At 39.2% G+C, this 27,132-nt stretch overlaps 1 protein-coding gene across 2 annotated transcripts in view; it reads left to right on the forward strand.

Annotated features, from left to right (window-relative positions):
* Window positions 1-2,238: 2,238 nt before the first annotated feature.
* The window catches only part of LOC121735954 (mediator of RNA polymerase II transcription subunit 15-like), a 41,210-nt gene continuing 16,316 nt past the window's right edge, over window positions 2,239-27,132 (forward strand). The window contains exon 1 of one of the 2 annotated variants that reach the window (XM_042126960.1): window positions 2,239-2,376. The gene's annotated coding sequence lies outside the window, so the exon portion shown is untranslated. The remainder of the gene's footprint in view (window positions 2,377-27,132) is intronic. The other variant, XM_042126959.1, reaches the window with a different exon arrangement.

Genomic DNA, 27,132 nt, shown 5'->3' on the forward strand with positions numbered 1-27,132 from the left:
ACGGAGTTGCGGGCGTCGTCTAGTTAATTTAAGGTGCAGGTTGGCAGTGGGCGACATGAAGCGGCAGCAGACGACGTGTCGTCGCGACACTACTGTTTCTATGTATTTCTATGGAAGTGTCGCTAGCTTCGTGTCGCTGGCTGCGCAGGGTATTTCAAAGAAATACATAGAAACCAGCGGGGCTAAAATGGTCACATTTAGCAATTCCTCTCAATCAATTCGGCAAACGAATTGTCAAAACTGTCAAACTGACAAATGTCAAATCAGTACTAAAATTCAGAAATGGATTGCAAGCAGAGTTGCATTTTGCGATTTTAGAAAAATGAATCATATTATGATTCATATCATGATTCTTCAAAGCGACCATTTTTGCCCCGCTGTAGTGTCGCGACGACACGTCGTCTGCTGCCGCTTCATGTCGCCGGCTTCCAACTTGTACCTTTATGTTCTTCAAACGCTTCCGTTCGACAATTCTGTAACACTAAAATCTACTTTCCTCCAAGGTCGATTGTAAAGTAATTTTATATCTCGGTCTTGAGATGAATAAATATTTACATTGATTTAATGCCTCGGGAATAGGCCAAGGTGGAAATAAAAATGATCGCGGACGGATTTAACTGTCGAGTGTCGCGGCTGCTTATGTTGTGCGTGAAAATTATAAAGAGCCATGTGACGAGCCACAAAACTTTGTATAGACAAAAAATTATAATATGATAGTCAATACGTACTATAAGTCTGGGTTCCGTAGAATAATACAAATAGAACAATCCATATTTTAGGACCATCAAATCAAAGTATGAAATCCTTTCTATCTCTGTTAGCTACCACTTTCAAGATTTTTGTGTAAAAATGTTGTTTGTCTTATCAAAATGAAGCTACTCATAAAAATTAGCTTGATAGTAAACAAAAAAAATGTTCTTGGGCTCGACTACTACTTACTACTAAATGTAAAGAAAAATAATAATAAATATCTAAATCTCTTATGTTATGTTACCGTCAGTATAAAAACACTAGTAAATTAACGTGATAAAGTGTAGTGTGATTGTGTGTGTGAATGTGTAAATAATATACCTATGTTAGGATAAAATTGTTCGGCGTGCATCCGTTGTCTGATTGCCATAACACAAGTTTTTACTTAGCATGGGATTAGACGACGTGATGTACGCTACCTAGCTTTTATACTATTGTATATTATTGTATGCTTAATAAAGAATTTGAATTAAAGAAATCGTACCTTGACAATTGAATTTTCGGGTATCATAATCGATACTTACAGGAAAATTCAATTGTCACAAAGGACATTTTGGCAAAGGAAGTTGACTTGCGGCCGCACTAATAAACTTCTTACTCAACTTTAATTTAAGGAAGTGTTTGACAGAAAATGAATTAGGAGCTGTGATATTTTTAATTAAATTAAATTTAGAAACATTAAGAAATCTATCTCAGTTCGCTTGTTAGACTAGTTGTGGAGGTTGTGGACTTGATTTAAGGCTGTAATGTGTCATATATACGCTTCCGTACGATAAATCATACGGAAATCCATTAAATTTCAGATCCATTGCGTAAGCGCAGACTTCTATTTTCAGCGCTATGAATTTTCACAGGACCTCCAGATTACAGAATATAATATTATGTTTTTAGCCTTAGAAACAAGTTATTTTTAGAAACAAAAATTATATTTTTTGCTCTAACTTGAAGAATTTTTTTTATGAAATAAGGGGGCAAACGAGCAAACGGGTTACCTGATGGAAAGCAACTTCCGTTGCCCATGGACAGTCGCAGCATCAGATGAGCTTTTAAGAGGGAATAGGGTAATAGGGGAGGGTGAGGAAGGGAATAGGGGAGAGTAGGGAAGGGAATAGGGTAGAGGATTGGGCCTCTTGTAAACTCACTTACTCGGAGGAACACAGCGCAAGCACTGTTTCACGCCGGTTTTCTGTGAGAACGTGGTATTTCTCCGGTCGAGCCGGCCCTCTCCCACGTATAAAAATATCATGCTAATCATAGGAAGGATAATAATAGAAGAAATTATGTTAATTTAAAGAAAAAAAACGTATAAAGGTCGAATGGAGAATCTTTTTTATAGGCTGTTAAAACTGTTTGCAACCAGACCAGTCGCGGTATAGTGATCATTATAGATTAAGGAACATACGTGACATTGGATTAAAAAATGTAAATAGAAATCTTCAAATAACTCCAAAGATTTATTCCTGATACCGCCGCCATTGCTAACTCGCGCCCCGCGGAGTTTACTTGTCGCCGTCCATTTCGCTAAACAATCAATTTAAAAATAGAACGCGGGGTTTTTGGCGGGCAGAAGTGTTGTGGCGGTGGACGCGTGTGCTTCGCTCGGTGGACTCCCCCTGACTGCCCAGGTTGGTACTCACCTGTCATTACATACACCATAGATAAGGAACACTAAACAGTTCGCGCCAAAATCTTAGTGAAGTTTGTGTGTTGTTTTTGTTTTTTTTTCGACGAAAGTTAGGAGGCATAATACTTTAGAACTGTAAGTACATGATAATCCCTACATTTATTAATAAATATTAAATAAATTGATAAATGTTTTACAGAGTTAATACAAATTAAGTGAAAACTGCACTAACAAAATTCTATCCGCCGAAAAACAGACGCCAAAAATACAATCTATTTTAGTTCCAAGTATATTTGTGTATGATTTAAAAGTGTTTTATAAATTTTATATTTGCTAAAGCTGTTTTGTGTAAAGTTGGTAGTTTAGTGTGGAGTCGAACGCGAAGTTCCCGATAAGTTTTAACTTTATGCCCCGGGCATATAGTTAACTGTCTGACGATATATTGTTAAATTGTTTCACTTGTGAGTTTGTTCCATTTAACTCTACCCGTTTGTGAAAAATAGCCATTCATAAAACTATATTGCTTTCCCAGTAAATGTTTAAATCTCAATAAAAGTTTTGTACCCGTCCAAATCAGTACAGCGACGGAAACGTGATGTGTTACAAACAGACAGACAGACAGACAAACACCATTTATCATGCACAATTTATAAATCAGTTACTTAAAACTTGTATAGGTCTACCAGAATCTGATGGCAAATTTTGATGGAAGATGGAAATTTTTGAAATTTTCTTGATAATTGGATAAATTTTTATATTTGCATGTTATACACACAGAATAAGCCACTAAAGTAAAAAAAAGGATCAAAATGTTTTATTCCTGTTACCCCGGTATTGCTAGAGTCAATTTATTTTCTCACTTTTTGCCATCAGATTCTGGTAAACCTATAATAATAAGTTGATTCAAACTTAGTCCTTCGATCGTTGAACTGATCGAGTTCTGTAAATCGAAGGTTACAAGAGGAACAAAAGTAGGTATGAAAACAAAATATAAAAAATTTAAATATGTGCATATTTGGTTTTTTATTAGGGTTCCGTAGCCAAATGGCAAAAAACCGAACCCTTATAGATTCGTCATGTTTTATAACTTAAGATTATCAGGAGCCAGGAGGGGTAAGAAAAATATGTAACATTTGTTAAATGAGCTCCGTGAAAAAGATTGAGAATCCCAGTAGTTACTTCTAGATTTAAACGTTAATGTAGTAAACTGATGTTTTAAATATTAGTGATGTCAGTCCAGCGGAATATATGGCCCCCGTGGGCGGAGTTTTGCAACCGACTGTCGGGTGTACGAATCCAGTTTTATTTTAAGTTTGTGTGGAATTCGTATTGATATTTCAAATGCTGTGTGACGTTAGTGTCTTGGCATAGACTGAAGATAGGGTTTATTTCGACTGATAGAGTGAGGAGCAATTTTCAACCAATTGGTGTAAACGCGTTAGCATTGGTGAACGTTTTCACCAGACGCACCGTAACTTTGACTGATAAGTCTGAAAATGCTAAAGTCTTTAGAACTCAGTAGAACTAATACATTTATATCAACCTTTATATTATGTATGTAGTATGTCATCTTAAGGTGATGCCTTAAATGACACATAAACTTTTGTAGAATCAATACGTACCTAATTTTCGTAGTTCCTTGGGCTTCGTTTTCACGTTTTCACCAAACGACTCCTAACAATTGGTGAAAACGGTCATCATAATTTTTGTACTGTAATCTTCGTTCGATTGTTAAACATTATATTATTCTGAGCTTACAATCATAAAAGCACATAAGAGCCTTCTTCGATTCCAGACTCGATTTGTGAGAATTGGACCCCTAGTTACATTTGGCTGCATTTTGTAATGCGTAGATAATTGGGCCGTGTCGTAGACTGGACGGGCTGCCAAATATTGTGGCGCCAAAAGTTGCAAATTACCTAACCATTATAAAAACTGCTTTGATGTTCCACTGTCATTCTCACGATAAATCTAAAGATACATCTCAAGCTCGAATGCGACGAGTGGTTTGGGGGTATAAAAATAATACAGGTACGCTGGAAAAACATAATATAAAAGGAATGATTTTATGGCTGTGGAGTAAAAAATAGACTATATTCTTTTATATATCACCAAAAGTACTTAATTTTCGTGGGATACTGTTTATGTAGGCGAATCTTGTGCTAAACCTAGTCGCTATGTGTGTATTGATAACAATGTATCGAATATTTTAAGTGTTCTTCTATTTTTTTTAATGAAATAAGGGGGCAAACGAGCATACGGGTTACCTGATGGAAAGCAACTTCCTTCGCCCGTGGACACTCACAGCATCAAAAGAGCTATAGGTACGTTGCCGGCCTTTTAAGAGGGAATAGGCATAGCTGGGCACCGTTAATCAAATAGTTAACTTCGTTAATCGTTAATCCGCTAAAAATAAAGTTAGCTTCGTTAAACGTTAAAGTGTTACATTTCGAAAGAATTAACGCAAGTTAACGTTAATCCGTTAATTTATGCAAAATTGCATTTTTATATCGTTGCGTTAGTGAACTTATTCAAAAACCTGTTGGTTTAGGTTCTGGAAGTTAACAGGTTAGAAACAAATAAAATATTCATATAATTCTAATGTGTTATTTAATTTTCGGGCATAAAGTGCATATTCCCCTTTATGAAGTTGAAGTTCTCGTCTGTAAAGCGAGGCTCGTTTTGGTGTTAAAATGTCTTTACCCGTGGAAAAAAAAGATAATATAATATGTATTATTAAATTGAGATAAAATGTGCAAGGTATATTTAAAGTGTATAAGCGTTCTCTATGGAAAAACAAAGAGAAAAAACAACTTTTCAACGTGATTACGTTTAGAAAATTTTGTACTGCGTCTACTCTTTCTTGACAGACTGTGCGATTGAAACTGTTTTTCGTGCCATGCCGCGGTGCTGTGCGGTAAATAGTAGGCATTGGATTAACGATTAACGGACTTCTACAAATTAACGGAAGTTAACGTGTCCGTTAACATTTTCTAAATTTAACTTAAAAGTTAATCCGTTAATCAAAATGTTAACTTCGTTAATTAACGATTAACGGATTAACGAGTTAATGCCCTTAAGGGCATAGGGTAATAGGGGAGGGTAGGAAAGGGAATAGGGGAGGGTAGGGAAGCACAAAGGGTAGGGGATTGCCTCCGGTAAAGTCACTCACTCGGAAGCGCAAGCGCTGTTTCACACCGGTTTTCTGTGAGCCCGTGGTATTTCTCTATATTTCTAAATATTGATATAATATATTAAAATTATATATCTCTATCCTTCAACTTTATTCCACTGAAAGTTCATAATGTATCTCGTGGGAACTAAACATTTTCTTTGGTGAAAACTATCCTGTATCCTTTATCGGGTTTCAGGATATCTCCATTTTGTATTCAATAATAATAGCATTTTAAAAAGATAAAACCGACTTCAAAATTGTGCGTGATTAAGAATTAAAATTCCCTATCTCAAAAACTACGGAACCGATTTTGATGAAACTTGCAGTATTCTCTAAGTTAAACAATACGTAGTACAACAAAAAAAGAATTACTTAAATCGGACTAGTAGTTCAGGAGATATAACACACGAACTTCCGGAGGTATAACACGCGGACACGAACATAAAAACATACATACATACACTATTGAAATTTGGCACATTTGTTCAGACGCTGATATAGACTCACATATATGAAAACTGGGCAGTTCTGGAAATATTACATACATACAGGTCGAATTGATAACCTCCTTTCTTTGAAGTCGGTTACGATAGGTTCAGCTCTTAACAGCTAGCTAAAGGCTTAAGCCTGAAAAGATAGATAGACAGACAGCACTATTTTGTTAATACGGCTCTTTGGGTCTTTTAGAAGTTTACCCGAACGCTTTAATAATAATAATATTATGTAGGACAAAATAACAACACGATAATTGATATTGTTTTCGTTCAATTTACTTATTCGATAGGCTTTTCTGGGCATTGTTATTATTGTTACGTGCTAGGGTTCGAGGATTTGGAGAGAAAGACCTGGTGACTCTCTTGAAGACTTTATTAACACTGCACTAAACACTAGGTCACAACACTTAGCACTAAGTCCAAACACAAATCACTGGGTCCAATCACTAAGCACTATCACTGTCTTAGGTCGTAGCCAAGTCGCAGGTTTCACTGGTTCACTCACTATTGATCACTCCGAAATCGCCTCGATGATAGCTCGAAAGGAACTGACTTGCCGTGCCTGCCTGCGGCTCTTTTTATATGGCGAGACGAATTCCAGAAATTTCCCGATTCACGTAAACAAGTAAACAACCGTGGGAAATTTCTAGGCGGCTCGGGCATGTACCACAATAAAACTGCCGTCCTTGCGATAAGTGCAGTAAGTTGAATTTAATTTAGACCTTATGGACTCAGTCATAAGGTCTAAATTCAAACACGCTAACAAATAAAGGGTAAACACGTAAACAAACATTGGACCTTTTTAGAAGGTTCGAGTATGTACTTGCGCACCACGTGTCCGTATACCATGTACCGTAACACTACTCCCCTCTTAGAGATGCTCGTCCCGAGCATCATTGTTACTGCCATGGTAACGCGCCAGACGGTCTATGTGTACCACTTTGAATGTCCCTCTTGGTTGCTTTTGAATCCTGTAAGTCACGTCATTCAATCGGGTAACCACTTTGTATGGGCCGTCCCACTTGGTCTGCAACTTTGGAGATTTGCCTTTTCGGCGAGTTGGGTTATGCAGCCACACCAGTGACCCTTCTTCGAAGCCGCTTGTATTCGATTTCCGGTCGTATCTGATCTTCATGTTCTCACTTGACTGTAACCCATTTTCCCGAACCATGGCGTGTATATAACGCATCTTTTCCCTTAAATCGCAGACATAATCTGGTACGGTCTTTGGTTCTTCCGGTGATCCTCCTGTCAAAAGGTCTACTGGTACTCGTAGTTCTCTACCGTAATTGACATACGCCGGGGTAGCTTTTATGCTCTCATGCTCGGCGGTACGGTACGACAGAAGGAAGAGCGGTATATACTTGTCCCAGTCCTTTTGTTTGTCATCTACCAATTTCGCCAAATGCCTCTCAAGGGTTTGGTTAAATCTCTCAACCATTCCATCAGACTGTGGATGGTACGCGGTGGTCCTCGTTTTATGCATTGCCAAAATTCTGCACACTTCCTGGAAGACCTGCGATTCGAAATTCCTGCCCTGATCGGAATGGATTTCTAGAGGCACACCAAAGCGAGATATTACTTCTTCGACTAGCTTAGAAGCAACTGTTGTAGCTTCCTGGTTTGGTATGGCGAACACTTCGGGCCATTTGGTGAAGTAATCCATGACAACCATGAAATACTTGTTTCCTGATTCCGTTACAGGAAATGGCCCAGCTACGTCAACTGCTATTCGTTCCCACGGTGCGCCAACGTTATACAAGCGCAGGCTCCCACGGCTCCTTGTCTGTGGTCCCTTCACTGCAGCGCAAGTAGTGCATTTGCGGCACCAATCCTGTACATCGTCTCGACAATGCAACCAGTAGAATCGTTCTCGCACTTTCGTTAACGTCCTCTTTACTCCTAGATGACCTCCTGATACGCCATCATGCATTTCACGGAGAACATCCGGTACTCTCGTTCTTGGGACAACTATCTGAAGATGGAACTCTCTGCCGTTGGTCTTCTCCCATTTCCGGTAAAGTATTCCGTTTTGAAGAATCAGACTGTCCCATTGCGCCCAGTACGCCTTAGTGACAGCGCCAGTGGGTGCAACCTCACTCCAGATTGGCTTTACGTCATCCCGTTTCTTCCATGTGATGATGTGTCGAAGGTCGTCATCTCTTTCTTGAGCCTCTCTCATACCATCATTCTCCCATGGACCCAAAGGACTTGTTTTCGTTAACTTCAATGTTACTTCATTAGATTCCTGCTTAACACAATGTTTGCAGTCTTCTGAACACGGCCTTCGTGAGAGTGCGTCGGCATTCCCATGCGACTTTCCGCTGCGGTGTTCCGTCTTGAAGTCATACTCCTGGAGTTGTTCTATCCATCGAGCTACTTGGCCTTCTGGGTTCTTGAATTGTAGTAGCCACTTCAAGGCTGCGTGATCAGTTCGCAGTAGAAACTGTCTGCCGATGAGATACTTGCTGAAATGTTGTAGCGTCTTTACGACAGCCAAGAGTTCTCTTCTTGTCACACAGTAGTTTCTCTCTGGCTTAGATAAAGATTTGCTGAAATATGCAATTACAACTTCTCTTTCACCCTGTTTTTGAGATAACACCCCCCCAATGGCCGTGTTGCTTGCGTCCGTGTCGACTATAAACTGACCTTCAGGTTGTGGATACCCCAGGATTGGTGTTTCACACAGATGTTTCTTTAGTTTCTGAAAAGAATCTTCGGAAGTCTCGTCCCAAATAAACTGTCGTTTATCTTCTGTCAGCCGATGTAATGGCTTGGCTATCTCTGAGAATCCCTTAACGAAACGCCTGTAGTAGGAGCATAGGCCGAGAAATGCCCGCACTTCGGTTTTGTTCTTAGGGGTTGGCCAATTTTGGACTGCTTCTAGTTTCTCCGGGTCCGTCTGAATTCCATCACTGGAGATAACATGGCCGAGATAGTTCACCTTACTCCTGAATAAACGACACTTTTTCGGATTCAACTTTAATTTGGCTCCCTCTATTTTGGCGAAAACTCGTTCTAAGTTTCGCAAATGGTCTTCGAAGTCGCGGCCAACAATGATGACGTCGTCCAAGTAGACTAAGCAAGCCTCTCCAACTAAGCCTGCCAGTACACACTCCATGAGTCGCTCAAATGTGGCAGGTGCGTTGCACAATCCAAAGGGCATGACGTTAAACTGCCATAAACCTTTACCGGTGGAGAAAGCTGTCTTCTCTTTGTCTTTTGGATGAATTTCCACCTGCCAGTATCCAGATTTCAGGTCCAGGGTCGAGAACCATTTCATGCCACTCAAGGTATCCAGAGTGTCGTCAATTCGAGGTAATGGATAACTGTCCTTCTTGGTGACATCATTGAGACGTCTGTAGTCCACACAAAATCTTGTACTGCCATCTTTCTTCTTCACTAATACAACCGGTGAGCACCACGGACTTGCAGACGGTTCAATGATCTTATGCCTTCTCATGTCCTCCAAAAGGCCTTCAACTTCTTTTTCCTTTGCAATGGGTATCCGTCTTGCTCGTTGACGAATTGGGTTCTCGCTTCCGGTATCTATCCTGTGCTGAACCATCGACGTTCTTCCAAGGTCGCCTTCCTGACTGGAGAAGATATTCGCGTGGCGTTGTAAAAACTTCTTAGCTTTCATGCCCTGCGAATAAGTCAGATTACTCTTGCAGTCATCGAGTAGCTCAGTCACTATTCCATAGTTGCTGGTGTTTGCTGAGTCTGAGCCTGTGATCGAACTACACTTTCTCATCCAGACAACTTCCTCGCACTTTCCAATGACGTCACCTTTGTTCAAGCAGATCTCGCGATCAGCAAGATTCAGAACCCTGACCACAGCGTTACTGCTTCCACTAACAAGGGTTCTCGCCGTCATCAGTTTTTGCGCTGATGTCTTGGTAGGTGTGTCTTCGATCAACACGCATCTATTCAACTTCTTCTTTCCAGCTGGCGGTAGTTTCACCAGCACCCGAGCTTCCGCACGTCCAGGTATTATGACTTTCTTTACACATTCAACTTTCCCGCAGGCGCCTCCAAGGATGAAAATTTCTTCTTCACCACACTTGAAAACTCCGTCAGCGACATTAATTCTGCAGTTATGCTTCTTCATGAAATCCAAACCCAAGATGCAATCATCCATAATCTCAGCCACGATAACGTCATGAGGGTATGAGGTTCCCCCTACATTAATCGTAACTGACATTTCTCCCAGGACGGGTATTGGCTGACCGGAGGCGGTAAGAAGCCGACAGTTAATTCTCCTCTTGTGCCTCCTTGCGGCTTTTATCAAATTTGGGTTCACTATTGTTCTAGAGGCTCCTGTGTCTAGAGTCATTTTGCAATCCGTACCGTTAATAGTCCCCTGAATCACCAGACTATTCCCGCTGCTTGCTTGGGAGACAACCGTTATTGGGGCTTCCTCCGTGTCAGCCAGCACTCGCCCCTTAGTCCTGGCTTTTATTCGTTTCCCTGCTCCCGGGCAGGGGACGAAGCCCTTGCTTGCTTCTTCAGCTCCTCCATTTGTTCCTCGAGCCTTTTCATTCTTGCCATCTGGGTCTCCTTCTGCGGGCAGTTGAGCTGGAGATGGCCCCTCTCGCCGCACTTGTAGCACATGGCTCCAAAACTTTTCTTCGTGGGAGCCTTGACCTCCTTGACTTCCTCAGAGACCTCGTGGATCTTATGGGTCTGTCGTATGTCACGGCGAACAGCCTCGACTTCCAAAGCATGCGCCAATGCTTCCTTAAGCGAGGTGTGGTGACGAAGCCTCACTGCAGCTCTGACCTCCAGATCCCTGATTCCGTCGACAAATGCTTGCACAATATTGGAGTCGACCATCTTGGCGTCAGCTCCTGGGTGTGCCTTCTTGACGAGTTTTTCAATTTCCAACGCCCATTGTTGTAATCCTTCTCCTGAGCGTTGGACTCTGTCACGCAGTTGGGCACGAAACACGTGCTCCAGGTGTCGCTCCCCGTATCTGGATTCAAGGGCCTCCATCAGGTCTTTGAACCCATTTCCTGTATGTGCTTCCAGGACCGACAAGGCTTGCCCTCTGAGTGCGACAGTGAGAGCGGTCAGGCATTGTTCGTCAGACCATCCGTTGGCAGAAGCAACAGTCTGGAATTGCTGACGGTAAGCGTTCCAAGAAGTAGTGCCGTCGTATGGCGGTACTTTTACTCGTGGCCCGTGTGCCACTCCGGAAGTTCCATTACACGTCGCGACTCCTGTGGTTTCCAGGCGCACTACTTTTTTTTGTAGTTCAGTGAGGCCAGTTTTCACATTTTCCACATCAACCCCTAACCCGGTAACTCGTTCGTCGATTACGTCGACATCTTTACGAAGCTTAGTCACCGTGTCACTGACATCCTTTATAGCTAAAAGCGCTTTCTCTTGGAGGTCCTTTTGTTGCTCTTGTGACTCTTGCAAAGCGCCGAGCTTGCGGTCTTGTGACTCTTGCAAAGCGTGAATTTCAGCTCTTTGAGAATCTTGTAAAGCGCCGAGCTTGCGGTCTTGGGCCTCCATCATTGCCTTCATTTCAGCTCTTTGCAGCTCCATTAATTCAATTAAACTTTCTAAATGAAGAGCCATTTGAGGGGCTGTAGAAGCTACAGGCGACGCATGGTGGCTGGAGCCAGTAGGTAGGGCTTGAGTGGGCGTGGCCTGAGTGGGCGTGGCCTGGTGGGCGGGGCCAGTAGGCGGGGCCACGCCCAAAGTGGGCGGAGCCTGAGGTGCGTGGCCAGTAGGCGTGTCCCGGTGGGCGGAGCCAGTGGGCGTGGCTTCACACAAAGTGGGCGGAGCCTGAGGAGCGTGGCCAGTGGGCGTGTCCCGGTGGGCGGGGCCAGGGGGCGTGGCTTCAGCCAAGGTGGGCGGAGCCTGGTGGGCGTGGCCAGTGGGCGGAGCCATGTGGGCGGGGCCAGTAGGTGGGGCCTGTCCCTCAGTGGGCGGAGCTTGGTCCCCAGTGGGTGTGGCCTCCGCAACTCCTCTCTCGGAGTCAATGGCAGCAGCTCGCTGCGCCCTTGTCCTGACACTCCCCTTGAAGTCCTCTCTCGGAGTCAATGGCATCTCCAAATCGCACTTCTGACACCAGTTGTTACGTGCTAGGGTTCGAGGATTTGGAGAGAAAGACCTGGTGACTCTCTTGAAGACTTTATTAACACTGCACTAAACACTAGGTCACAACACTTAGCACTAAGTCCAAACACAAATCACTGGGTCCAATCACTAAGCACTATCACTGTCTTAGGTCGTAGCCAAGTCGCAGGTTTCACTGGTTCACTCACTATTGATCACTCCGAAATCGCCTCGATGATAGCTCGAAAGGAACTGACTTGCCGTGCCTGCCTGCGGCTCTTTTTATATGGCGAGACGAATTCCAGAAATTTCCCGATTCACGTAAACAAGTAAACAACCGTGGGAAATTTCTAGGCGGCTCGGGCATGTACCACAATAAAACTGCCGTCCTTGCGATAAGTGCAGTAAGTTGAATTTAATTTAGACCTTATGGACTCAGTCATAAGGTCTAAATTCAAACACGCTAACAAATAAAGGGTAAACACGTAAACAAACATTGGACCTTTTTAGAAGGTTCGAGTATGTACTTGCGCACCACGTGTCCGTATACCATGTACCGTAACATTATTAATTAACTGGTAAATAATATACTAAAGAAAAACCACAGGCAAATAATAATAATAGCTCCCACACCGGTTTCGGTGACGGTGGCCGGTTTCATGGAAACCAGGCCAGCTACGCAGGAGTAATTTATAGTGTCCAAGTGTGCGCGCAGTACACAAGAGCACTCTCTATTCCTTTACTCTTATAACCCAGTGGGACGGACGACCGACACGACTGGCGAGAGATCAAGCGCAGGACCGACTTTTTACATGCCCATCCGACGCATGGATCATCTTACTTGTCAGACAATCAGGTGATCAGCTTGCATTGTACACAATACAGGCAAATAACATTAATAGCAATCATCATTAACCATTAGGGTGAGTTTACATTGCAACATAAAGAAACGATACGATGCATTTTAACACTGGAAATAGCTCAATATTAGGAGCGATAAGTCTGTTAATTCTCTGCGTATCTTCTTGTTTAATCCGTCCATCATGTGTATCGCAGATACAATAGATTTTAAATTGTTATGCGACAGCCGGCTGCCGCTTGGGGCTTGATAGGTTAAAAGATACATCGCATCGCCTAGCCACGTTGCAATCTAAACTGACCCTTGGGTCTTTTATTTTGTGTCAATTAGTCTTATTTCGGCGCGTTTAGACGTGCGCGTTTTCCGCTTAGCGTTTGAGAAAACGCGCGAGCTCAATTCGCGCAAATACTTTTTATACCGACAAGTCGAAGTATGCCGTAGCACATAGCTATTCTATGTGAATATTTCCTTACAGATTAAGGTATCATGAAGATAAACGCTATCGAATATTCGAGAAATATATTCTATTTTATCGTTTCTCAGTTATTTTTATATTTCAAATTCTCAGGTGTTCCTTGTTTGTATACTTTATTGGGGGTTTAGAGTTCTATTGTAGGAATTACTACTACACCTAAGTCTTTAACGAGCTAAATGTCCAAGAAACTTCCGAATAAGGGCTATGAATAACATATTCATGTCTTAAAGAAGATTTTAACGCCAGTAAGGGCAACAACATGGCAAAATACCGCCGCACTTAGACTATATTAAATATCAAGAAACAATTTTTATTTTAATATATTTATGACTTTTTTCATTCATTTCAAACATTCGCAAGCCACAAGTAAAGGTCTTCTTATCTAATAGAATATTAATTTTGATTTTTTTATTGCGATGTATGACTCTGAAACTAGAGGGCCGATTCAGCGAAATTTTAAGAGGAAAGACTATTATGAACAATTTTAACTATTGCAGAATTATGGTCCAAAGTATACTAACACGAATTATAATAATAAATTAAGCCACGTGGGAGAGCCATGCTTCGGCACGAATGGGCCGGCTCGACCGGAGAAATACCACGTTCTCACAGAAAACCGGTGTGAAACGCAGCGCTTGCGCTCCCCCTATTACCCTATTCCTTCTTAAAAGGCCGGCAACGCACCTGCAGCTCTTCTGATGCTGCGAGTGTCCATGGGCGACGGAAGTTGCTTTCCATCAGGTGACCCGTTTGCTCGTTTGCCCCCTTATTTCATTTAAAAAAAAGCCAAGATTATGGTTTAAGATATAAGTCATTCTTTTACAAAATTTAAGAAATGAAATGTTGACACAAGAATTCATATCACTAAAAGCTGTTGATTCTGGCTCGTACGGCGATGAAGTTACCGAACAAATATAGAAATTAATTAGCGTTATCGATATTACTTTGGCACCAACTTTGGGAACATTTGGATCAAAACACTAAAATTCCGACGTAAAATCGTTTATGTGCACTTACTGCACCGCTATTTTTATTCGTGCATTTTGGCGTGAACATTTTACAGTTGTAAACTACTAAACTTTAATTACTAACTAAAAGGTTATAATAGGGATGATGACAAGGTCAAAGATTAGCGAATTTTGTTAATAAAATAAAGAAATCACGGTAAAAAATATGTGTTCCCAAAATTTCAGCTTGATAGCATTTGTATTTTTTTTGTTATGCGCCTTCAAAGTTGGATATTCAAGTCGATTTTTTTTTCAATTAAATTTCTTAATATTTGTATACAATTCGATAACTTATGCAATTAAAAGCAACTTTTGTTATGAAACCACTTTCATAAACGCAATATTTAATATACCTGTCGAACAAAGTTGTCTCCCGATGCGTACAAACTACGAAAGACTGACGTCATACTTTCGTAGCACTTTGTATGGAGCGTTTCGGGCAGGTCTTTTTTATGAGATATTTGAATTGTCATATCTTGGTGAATTTTTAAGCTATCAGATTCATTCTTTCAACGATGTTTCTATTTTTTAAGTGTCTTTCAATTACCAATAAGAAAAAAAAATAGTCATCAAGCCTATTAAATACTTTCTTTGAATGTGATTGGTATCGATAGAAAACTACTTACAATAAAACATACAAATTATACAGTAATTCAAAACGTCATTAAAAAAAATACAAAAAGTTACTTCGTTCTTCTCCGTGGTCTGCTCTATATTTTTGTGTTTCATCAAAATCGTTCCAGTTTCGGAGTGTATTCGATACAAATAAATTATTATTACGAGAGTATTCATTTATTTATTTTGTACTGTAATATCTGTCTTTTTATACTAACCATCTGAAGTTACTGCTTTGATCAATGTAACAAAAAATATAAACTAAGTGTTTGTCACACAAAATGTAACTGCCAATATGCAGTAATGATACACTCTCGTATGTAGGGTTGCCAGGTCGCCAAACAGAAAAGCCGGACAAAACAGTTAGCCGGACGTTTGAATCAAAAGGCTATTGACTTAGCATCTCAACTCTGTGTAGTGTGTATGTATGTAATTGATTGTACTTAGGTGTTGGTGGAAATTCATTTTGATCACTAATAAAACACAATTTTTCGTGAACTTCTTCCACTATATTTAGAAAAAGTGCACGAAAAATTAAGTTATATTAATGTTCTGTGTATGTCAATCGGCATCGCGCACAAAAAGATAAAAATCGTATAATTAGGACAATTTTTATACCTCTTTAAAAGAAGTATAGATGTGAAAGCGCTACAAAAGGCCGACTCCCTAAAATTATGGGCGGATACGCCAACAAAATGCCTGACTGCGTCAGGCTTTATCCGGCGCCTGGCAACCCTACTCGTATGTCAATGTATTAGTACTGTATATATACATATGCATATAATATGCATATAAAATGTTTGATGCGAATCACAAAGGTAAACGAATCGTGTTGTAGAGAGTCAATTTTCAAAGACTGATGTTACATCACATTTGTCAAAGGATGTATTTTTAAAAAGCCTTTCGTTGTTTGCGCCCATTATATCATATTAGGGTTCCGTACTCAAAGCGTAAAAGCGGGACTCTATTACTAAGACATCGTTGTTTGTAGTAGCCGCGATAGCTACACTGTTGATCATAACTGATGTATTTTGTTGCCGCTATAACATTAAATACTAAAAACTACTAATCGGCCAAGTACGAGTTGGACTTGCGCACGTAGGATTCCGTACGATTATAGAGCAAAAATAGAAAAAAAATGTTTTTTTTGTATGGTAGCCACCCTTAATTTTATAGTTTATATTTATTTAATTATCATATTTTATTAAACAATAAATTTTAATATAATTGAGTATTTTGTAAACATTTCAAGTGCCTACCTGTTATTGCCATTATTGATATAGAGCAAAAATAGCAAAAAAATTGCACAATCTGTGAAAATTTCAGAAGTCTAGCTATAGCGGTTCAACCTGGAGACAGACAGACGGACAGACAGACGGACAGACAGACGGACAGACAGACGGACAGACAGACGGACAGACAGACGGACAGACAGTCGGACAGACAGTCGGACAGACAGACGGACAGATAGTCGGATAGACAGACGGACAGACATCGAAGTCTTAGTATTAGTCTTAGTAATAGGGTCCCGATTTTACTATACTACTTTTACGTACGGAACCCTAAAAAATAAATATTTAAAGGGAGCTCCCAGCCGTATTACGAAAAAACACGAAATTTTTTGCTTATAGTTTTTGCTCGTTTCAATTAATGTTACGGAACCCTTTGTGCGCAAGTTCAATTCGTGCTTAGCCGATTTTAGATGCAAGTTCATTAAACTGAACAAAGCTTTTATTTTGCAACGTAAAAAGGGTGTTATAAGTTTGCCGCCTGAAGCTTCTAATGAGTGAACTGATTTTAATTTCACGTGTAGTTTTTTAGCGATTGCGGATGCGGAGGGTCATGTTTTATCAATGTATGTATGTATGTCTCAGTCATCTGGTTGAATCAGTTGTTTGATTGAATGACTAACGAATCTATTTAATGAAACATTCAATTTACAGTCAATGACATGCCAGCTTTAGTCACTCAATTAAATTGTTTCATTCAATGAATTCACCAGTTTTTCAATCAAGTAGCAGATTCAACCAGATGACCTTGTGGCACTATTCAGGTGCACACATGCACACGATCAAAATCGGTTCAACGGTGAAGAGGTAACAGTACAGACAAAGAAATAGACATACAGTCACATTTAAAATTACAGCTTAGTAACCTAATTAGGTATTATGTTTCAAATAATTAAATTAGTACAGACAAACAAATAGACATACAGTCACATTTAAAATTACAGCTTAGTAACCTAATTAGGTATTATGTTTTAAATAATTAAATTAAGTTATAAGAAACTTTGAAAATAAAATTTTAAAATAGCGATACGAGACAATGAAGAAAATGTGATATTTTTCAGCTCGTCTTTTTTTCTCATGTCGTCTTTATATTATGAAGCATGGTATGAAAATAACTAAGGGTGCGTTTATATTGCTTGCGGTAAAAAATGAGACGATGGATTTTATGGTAATGAATTTGTGCTTTATTTAACACTTTAACTCCACTATGGACGGTGACTACTACTATTTTTAGATTAGTATGGTGTCTGCTACCCTGAGAGAAGGCTTCATGCCTGCAAAATTTACGGATCTAATATTATTATAATAATTCGAAATAAAATATAACTCTTAGAGTGGGTTGCACCAGAGGCATGGTTATAGTTACAGTTATGGTCAAAGTTATGGTTATAATTACAGTTATAGTTAAAGTAAGTTGGTGCAACCCACTCTTAAAGTACGAGTTGAAATTGAATGAAATATTTTCACTCAATGGTGAAATTTTTTATGATTTCTCTTTAGACGAAGAGTTTAAACATTATAGGATAACTTTTATAATATTATCCTACCTAGACTGCACAGTTTGTGCAGTCTAGGTAGGATAATATTTAAAGATAGTTTTTTTTACTAATTATTAAAAACGTTATTGATTTTACTTTAGGTTCTTGTTAGGTTTTTATTGCGCAAAAATAAAGATGCTTGTCGTAATTTTTAGCATGTACCTCATTAGCTATGTCCACACTATGCGCTTTCGTCTTCAATTTTCGTCATCTTCTTTCATTCAACTTTAGTTTTGGCGCATTCAATAATTTAATGCGTCAACGAACGCAACGCCAACTGTCATTTTAATAACAAAGCGAATGTTTTGGATACGGTAAGAGAGCATGCGTCGCGGGCATGCCTCACGTTCGCTGTTGACTGCGCTATAACGCATGCCCTTGACGAACAGAAAACGGCATAGTGTGGACAAAGCTACTGTCGCAGTTGTCGCGCGTCGCGGTCGCAAAAATCGAAGCACTACCCTTACAGTTCAAAATGATGTTACGATTAATAAAAATTTGCCGCACATCGGAAATTTTAAAGAAACATCACACGCGCCATAATGGGAATAACATTATTGGACCGAGAATGGCTGCTTTGATAATAAAAGATAAATTTTAGCTCCCAGATAAAGCTGGAAATTTTCTTGTCAGTCGATAATACCGTTTTATCTGAAGAACTCATAACTTAGGATATTTTATGGTATCTACTACGTATGTTTGACGGAATAAGTATATAATAATAATAATAGCTCCCACACCGGTTTCGGTGACGGTGGCCGGTTTCATTGAAAGCAGGAGTAATTTTGTAGTGCCCAAGTGTGTGCGCAGTACACAAGAGCACTCTCTATTCCTTTACTCTCATAACCCAGTAGGACGGAAGACCGACACGACCCGCGAGAGATCAGGCGCAGGACCGACTTTTTACATATTACCCATCCGACGCATGGATCATCTTACTTGTCAGACAATCAGGTGACCAGCCTGCAATGTCCCAATCAAACTTGGTAATAACACGTTTCCAACGCGGGAATCGAACCCACGACCTTTCGAGTTAAGAACCGCGCTCTATACCACTAGACCACGGAGGAGGAATAAGTAATGTATTGTTGACTGACACTATAGTAGTGTTTCAAACAAGCTGGGCTCCTTGGAATTACGCCGAGATGTGGCTTCCTTAATCTCAATCATTCCTCTATCGGTTGTGTGTATCACGGGGAGCGCTCCGAGGAATTGTGCGGAATCATAACCTCCTGCAACTTTTCGCCAACGCGACGTTCCGCGCGAAAAATGTACAATCCTCACCTTGGCCTTGATGCGTGGTCCTCCCCACCGTGCGTTTTTTGCGTAACTTTCTGCCACGCACTGTAAAATTCGTTTCTCGGAGGAGCAGTACATTTTTCCGGAATAAAAGTTTCCTATGTCCTTACAACTCAAAGTATCTCCATACCTCAGCAAAAACAGTTCAGGGGTTTGAGCGTGAAGAGGTATCAGACAGACAAAAAGCCACACTTTCGGATTTACTACATTGGTATGGAAGTAAAGATCTTTAAACTATAGATCTTTGCGAACTCAGTCTTTAGTGTGTGTTATCGATACATATCCTATTACTGTATCACTGAATGGGCCCGTTGCCTGGCAACCGGCCAAGTGACGTCACGGTACAGGTGAGCTGCCAAGTGTTAATGAACTTACGTGCGGAAGTCGATTGTACGCGACTGTCCAAGATTTGTCACCTGAGACTATTAATATCATATTATATCAGTCAAATGAATAGTACGAACAGAGTAGACAGAATGATAGAGTATACCGACGTAGAACTGATGTTGAAATTTTTTAATTTGACGTATTATGACGAAAAACGTCGCTAGGGTTGTTAACTACCTACGAATTTAAAACTATGACATATTCGCTGGACGTGTTCCTCTTTGGTCGTATTGATGTTTGTGTTTTGGCACATGCGATTAAAATTGACAGAATCCAATTTTGAAATCTTTGTTTTAAATATTTAAAAATAAATTATATCAGCCAGCGCGAGGCACATTCCGTTCATAATCCTAGTGAAACCCGACGGATTTGACAGATATTGAAACCTGTCCGTTTCTTTGCAGTCGAACTACTGGTAGTTTTGTCTATTGTGGTACGAATCATGAATGAAATTCATTGGCTTTTAAATTTCGAATTCGCTCGGGAACATTAGGCAAAGGTCGGAGCAGAGGGCGTTACTAGCACATACAATAATCTGACCAAATTCCGACATGTTACACATTTCATATCAGAATATTGACATAAACGTTGGCAAACGTTGAACAAAGCTTTTTATTTACTGTGCGGCGCTGCCTAGCGTGAAAACATTGTAGTAATATCCTACTGGGTTCAGTACATTTTCAGGTCTCTTTGGTGGGTAGCGGTGAATGGGTGAGCCCCGACTTGATATTAGTAGATCAGTAATAGGGCTAGTCGCTATAGGCAGATCATGTTCAAATGGGGACGTGCTATTGGTGGATTTTGATTGTAATAACATACCAACCTTCCTAGTGAAAAATAATCAACAATCGTCAAACGTGTCAAAAGGATAACTCGCTTTTAATTCTAGCATAATGATTTTCATTTCGACAATGAAACAATAATTAATAATTATAGGCTTTTTAGGTTGATAAAATCATTTTAAAATAACCTTATTAAGTATTTAAACATTTCATTTAGGTTTGATAATACATAACGAGCAACGAAACTTATATTGCCGCCAAAACTATAAAGTTGTTTAACAATAGATTTGGGTTTTACACAACACCTAGAATCTAGATATATCTGCCAAAACTAGAAATAAACGTCACATGTCTAAGTGGCTATATATCTTGAATCTAGCTCATTGCTCCATAATACAAGCTGTCACTCAAACAACTGGCTCGGCGGGTCACTCACCTCATTACAGTTAGCCGTTTTTCGGGTCGGACTATTTATAAGACAAGATCAAAAGTGGGCTGTTTTCTTTTAGTTTTTCTTCGTAGGTTCCACTATTTTCAGCGTCTGCTAGGTTTATTTTAAAACTGGTCGAAACTTCGCACAGACATTAGTTTTTTTTACTTTTTCCCGGTATTTAAATTTAAATGGCCATACTGTATTTCATGAAAATATGCTTAGCGGCTTAGAAAAGAGCTGTAACAAATAGACAGACATTTAAACTTTCACATTTGTAACATTAGTATGCATTCTCTACTTATTTATTATTATTCTCAATTATTATTTTTTTATTATAATTTAGGGCCATCTATGGGCTGTCCGCCCATATCCTTTTTTTGTTATGTTATGTTGTTTTCCGCAATTTAATATTGGAAATCTACGATGCTAGGAAGTCCTAAATCATTAAAATAATCGGCCAAGTGAGAGTCAAACTCGCGCACGAATGATTCCGTACCGTTGTAGAGCAAAAATAGGCCAAAAATTGTGGTTTTTGTATAGGAGCCCCCCTTAAATATTCATAATATTTTAATTTTGTGAGAATTTCAAGTACCTACCTATTGCCATTATTGATATCGAGCAAAAAAGTTTGAAAAAGACACGTTTGTTGTATGGGAGCCCCCCTTAATTATAAATTTTATTTGTTGTTATAGCGGCAGCAAAAATACACAATCTGTGAAAATTTCAGAAGCCTAGCTGTAGCGGTTCTTGAGATACAGCCTGGAGACAGACAGACGGACAGGACGTTTAATTTACATATACTGTTTGTTATCATACCTGTAAAAACAAGCACGATAAAACGCATAATTTTCAAAATCTAGCATTAGAAACGCCCGCAGCTCCGTTGTGCCGAAATTAGTTTATTTCTTAGGGAACTGTACATTTTTACATATAAAAAGTATCTTATGCCCTTTCCCGGGTCTCATAGTATCTCCATATCAAATTTCAGCAAAATCGGTTCAGCGAGTTGGGCGTGAAAGGGTAACAGACAGACAGACACACTTCCGCAATGATATTCTTATTAGTATATAAGTATTAGTACTTATTAGTATATTAGTATGGAAAGATATCTAGTTAGATATCTAGTTCGCGAGCAAGGTCAGTATAGACAAAATTAATACATTCCTAGTCGTGATAAATAGCGCTTACAGATGAAAAACCGCTGACGCAAATCGGGACTACATCATTTGGACGGTATGTTTGGTTGTGTAATATTTTACTCCGAAACATTAGGGAGATTTAGCGCTCGTTTTCTATAACCTTGCTAACATCTGCAATAATAGATGTTGATTTATTTAACGAGTAGGTATTGCAGTATTATCATTTATTACTGTAGCTTTGTAGTTTTTAACCGACTTTAAAAAACGAGGAGGTTATATGTACGGCTGTGGATTTTTTTTTGTATGTTCAACGATTACTCCGCCGTTTGTGAACCGATTTTCGAAATTTTTGTTTTGTTGTATTAGGTTTTTGTTGTATTTTTTTTTTGCTTATAAGGAGCTGTGTTTTTATCCAGAGCCTTAACTACTACTCTGAAACTTTTTATGTAAATCGGTTTAGTGATCCCATTTCAATGCAAGCAAACAAAAAATCCCTTAGTAATAAGTTAATAACAATATTTACATATCGTATAACTACAAAAATGTGATAATATCTTTGTCTGGCTTATTGGAAAAGTCTTTACAAATAAAATATACATAATTAAAAAAATCATAATACAGTACTCCCAAACTATATAATTTTCGTAATCACGGAAACACCCGAATCTATGAAACGTAAGAGCCCCAAACAATGCATTTGCATTTTGCACCTTGTTCAAAGGAAATAGAAGTAAATATCATATAGCCGGTGGCTGTCCGCTATCGCCGATCCGTCAATAAGTGCTATAACTCACCGGGAAGCCATTGCGGCGTTACCATGGTAACGCCCAAGCAACGTCAGGCGCCTCTACGTCGCTGCAAAGCGCTGTTTTTCTTAAAGTTAAGTTTAAAACAGCGCTTGTAGCGACGTCTTCCGATGGTCGGGAAATACGACCGTTGCCGAAAAATTACGGAAATTTCTATGCGCATTATCACTCTGGGAGCATTGTAATTATTAGATTTATTACTTACTCTAATAAACTACGTAACCTAATATTGCGCTCTCAACTCTACGCATAGACAAAGCTACGAGCTTTGTCTATGCAGCTATCTTATTAAATCAGGCGGAGAGTTAACTGGCCCGGTAATGAGCTGCCGGCACTCAATTTACTGGCTAGACCACTCGTTAAATGCTCGTATTTGAGTTTAAAATTCGTGCGTTATTCGTGAACGGGGAGTATATTTTTTGACATAGGAGTGTCTTGTGTAAAATACTGAGTATCTTTGATTAACTTTCCTTTTTTATAAGTAAGTTTATGTAATTAAGTATCATAAATAATATTTTGCTTATATATAAACTACCAGATGATGCCCGCAACTCCGTTGCGCCAGAAACTCGTTTATCGCGTGGGAACTGTTCATTTTGCCAGAATAAAAAGTATTCTATATCCTTTCCTGGGACTCAAAATATCTTCATACCAAATTTCAGCGAAATCGGTTCAGCGGTTTGGGCGTGAAGAGGCAACAGACAGACAGACAGACCAGACAGACAGACATACACACTTTCGCATTTATAATATTAATATGGATAGTATGGATCACCTACTTAATACTTATATTATCTTATATTATAAAATTCTCGTGTCACTAGTCACAACTCACAAAGTTAGGCCGCGTACTCCTCCGAAACGGCTTTACTGATTTTAACCAAATTTTATATGCATATTCAGTGGGTCTGAGAATCAGCTACTGGGTACTCATTATATTGATAAGTGCATTTGTTGAATAAATAATAGTAAATTATTACAACTCGAGACTGACGGCGACCATTGTTTGTGCGACGGGATAGCGATGGACGTTGCCATGGTGACATACTTATTTAGTCACTTCAATAAAATAATACGGGTAAAATACTTTACTTATATGGCAAATAAACGTTTGCCGGGACAGCTAGTATTTTTATAAAATTACGCTACAGACAGAATATAGTCAATCAGACAACCGCATCATCGCACTTAAAATTTAGTACGGTACTTATAGATTTCATAACTTAAAAACCTTGAATAAAAAAAAGTATTTAAAGTCATTTTAGGAATCTCGCGGCAAACTGAGATTTTTATATTACGTTATTACGTTTTTATATTTTTGTGTTTGTTGCAAATTACAACAGATACTTTAGTATTAATAATATAAATATTATAGATAACTAGCGACCCACCCCGGCGTCACACGGGTATAAAATAATAATATATAGCCATTGAAAAAATGATTAAAATCGATAGCCTATGAATTATGATCCTTCACGTGGTCTACTTCTTATCCGTGCCAAATAACATAAAAATTGCTCCAGTAGTTCGCGAGATAAGCCCTTTCAAATGATTTCCCCAGTTTTTTCCACATTCTCCTATTAGTCTTACCGTGATAAAATATAGCCTATAGCCTTCCTCAATAAATGGGCTATCTAACACTGAAAGGATTTTTCAAATTGGACCAGTAGTTCCTGAGATTAGCGCGTTCTAGTTAGCCCTTTCAAATAATTTTCCCCGTTTTTTTTTACATTTTCCTCTATTTCTTCGCTCCTATTAGTCTTAGCTTGATAAAATATAGCCTATAGCCTTCCTCGATAAATGGGCTATTTAACACTAAAATAATCATCAAAATCCGTTGCGTAGTTTTAAAGATTAAAGGGAACAAAGGGACATGAGGGAAAAAAAAGCTACTTTGTTTTATAACATGTATAGATATAGATTGTACTATAATAATTCATGAAATCTAAATGCAATTATATAAAACAGTGTTTTATGTTCCAGTTATTCCGACAGAGAACTATAAAACAAGCGTATGCCGAGCAAGACGCGGTTAGTACGCTCGTAAACACAAGTGCTAACAGAAAATAAAATTTTCATGTTTCGTGTTAAAATGGCGGTGAAATTTTTTACGTTTTAATTTTATTAAAATATAACTTTAGGACTGACTTGACGTCACAATAGCTAGGAATTTTAATATGATCACATAATAAATTATTATAAAGTTATGCAACATGTTTGAACAAACAGCTCATCATGTTCTCTGGGAGTGCAGTCTCTGGCAGGACGAAAGAACTACAATGCTAAACAACCTACTCTGTACATCTGGTGTCGCATACTACGGTGATCTCGTGGACAGCGCTAGGAACTTCCGTGCCTTCAAGCGTTTTTGTCACAATTACTACAGCTGGCAACAGTCTAACACAATAAATTAATTTAGCTCTAGCGTAGTAGTCACTATTATTATTAACGTTTATTCCCGTGGTGCTTCCCCCTTCCAGTTCTTTGACTTTCGGTCACTGCAACTTTGTGCTGTCTCCCGCTTTATATGGGGAGGGAATCTGGAATTCTTCCTACTCCTCCTATTTTCTTCTGATTAGTTTCGTTGCGAGTCCCAAGACAGCTTTAGCATGTCCCTCGGGCTCCCTGAGATTTTTTTTTTTTTTTTTATGAAATAAGGGGGCAAACGAGCAAACGGGTTACCTGATGGAAAGCAACTTCCGTCGCCCATGGACACTCGCAGCATCAGAAGAGCTGCATGTGCATTGCCGGCCTTTTAAGAGGGAATAGGGTAATAGGGGAGGGTAGGGAAGGGAAGGGAATAGGGGAGGGTAGGAAAGGGAATAGGGTAGGGGATTGGGCCTCCGGTAAACTCACTCACTCGGTGAAACACAGCGCAAGCGCTGTTTCACGCCGGTTTTTTGTGAGAACGTGGTATTTATCCAGTCGAGCCTGCCCATTCGTGCCAAAGCATGGCTCTCCCACGTATATAAACATATCAAAGGGTTTTCGTGGTTGGATACCGCTGTCGATCCTGGCGACACAGGAGATACAGTGGTGGGAGTGTGTGGTGGGCCAAAGCCCGTTTAAAAAAAAAATTATGAGAAGTTAAAGAAATGAAAAGTTAGACCAGGAAGATTCTTAAAAGAGAATGCGTAAGTGTAAAAATAATATGATTACTAATTTTTAGCTTTTTAATTAATAAAATATTTGTAAGTATGTACCTACGTTTTACACTGTCTAATTGGGTATAAAAACCAACGTGAAAGGCCCTGTATTTTTGTTACTTTGTACTTGTGAATATTCATAAAGTTTTTCTTGTTTGCTAAATCCCGTCTTTTTAATTGCTTTTAATAAAATATTTGCCTTCGTTTTATTGCTTGGATCTCATATTTTATATTTGCCCCGTGAAACAATTACGTCTCTTCGTATAATGTTATTGTGTTGTAAAATCCATCATTAAATTAGTTGGTAAATTACTTGAGAATATTACAGACGGATTATGTCGTAAAATTGAAACTACAAGTAGTGTATTGAAAATACTACCGACTTGTAAACAAAATTATATTATACTAAATGGTGCCCTCAACTCCATTGCGTCGTAATTCTCTTATCGCGCGGGAACCGTACATTTTCCCAGGATAAAAAGTATCTTATGAACTTTCCCGACTCAAAGTATCTCTATACCAAATTTCAGCAAAATTGGTTTAGTGGTTTGGGCGTGAAAATGTAACAGACAGACAGACACACTTTCGCAGACTAAGCTATTTTGGTAAACGAATAATCTAACTAAATCTCATAAAATAATACATCTTTAATACCTCGATCGCGGGAATCGCAGACACAATAGATTTTCAATTGTTATGCGACGGCCAGGTGCCGCTTGGGGATTGATGTGTTAAAGTTAAACAAATTCAGTTATTTTCGTGGACGAATTGTATTCGTTTATTATTGAATTGTAAATTAATATAATATTATTAATATTATGTCGTTACACATAAACGAATACAATTTGTACACAACGTCGTAAAAACTAGGTCAAGAACTACTCTTCCAGATCACTCATATATCCACAAATTCATATTTAATTCTCACATTAATTTATTTTCACACGACAGCTGTAAAATAAACATTGTGATCCTTCGGAATGCTCAAATATATATCATAAGTAAACAATGTTACATGTGACAGTTCTGTGGGCGACTGTACCGAAGTCATGAGCGCAATATCAGAATATGTAGGCATGAAGCCAAACTTCGGAGTATTTCATTTAAACAATAACTAAATAGTTACAACTACAAGTCGGATTTCCGAAAAGTTTGTTCGGTAAATAGTTTGAGAGCAATGCTTGAGGCTGAATGGTTAATGTATTCACCCTCTTACTAATAAAAAGATACACTGTTTTGTTGACG

Source organism: Aricia agestis, chromosome 18 (genome assembly GCF_905147365.1).
Source record: "Aricia agestis chromosome 18, ilAriAges1.1, whole genome shotgun sequence".
In the NCBI taxonomy this organism is placed as follows: Eukaryota; Metazoa; Arthropoda; class Insecta; order Lepidoptera; family Lycaenidae; genus Aricia; species Aricia agestis.